Source organism: Parus major, chromosome Z (genome assembly GCF_001522545.3).
Source record: "Parus major isolate Abel chromosome Z, Parus_major1.1, whole genome shotgun sequence".
NCBI classification, from domain to species: Eukaryota; Metazoa; Chordata; class Aves; order Passeriformes; family Paridae; genus Parus; species Parus major.
The window spans coordinates 25,628,634-25,628,928 of NC_031799.1; positions in this window are offsets into that span (position 1 = coordinate 25,628,634).

Here is a 295-nt window from a genome sequence, read left to right on the forward strand (position 1 = left end):
GGTTTCTTCTTCCCAGGTGCGGGGCGGGACTCCAGCTTCCCCGGGGGCGGCCGTGGGGCCTCCCCGCCGCCGCCAGGGCCGGCTGACGCATCCTGCCGCCGAAAAGCCAGCGCGGTGCCTCCGCCGCCCGTCTGAGGGGCGGGGGGCCGCCGTCGGGGCACAGGCGGCCAGAGCGTCGCTGGAACGCGGGCAGCGCTCTGCTCGGCGTAGCGGGAGCCGAGATAAGCGGGAGTCCTGTGCCGGGGCCGGTAACTCATCTCTGGGAAACATCGTCCCGTTATGTCTTCCTAACGGT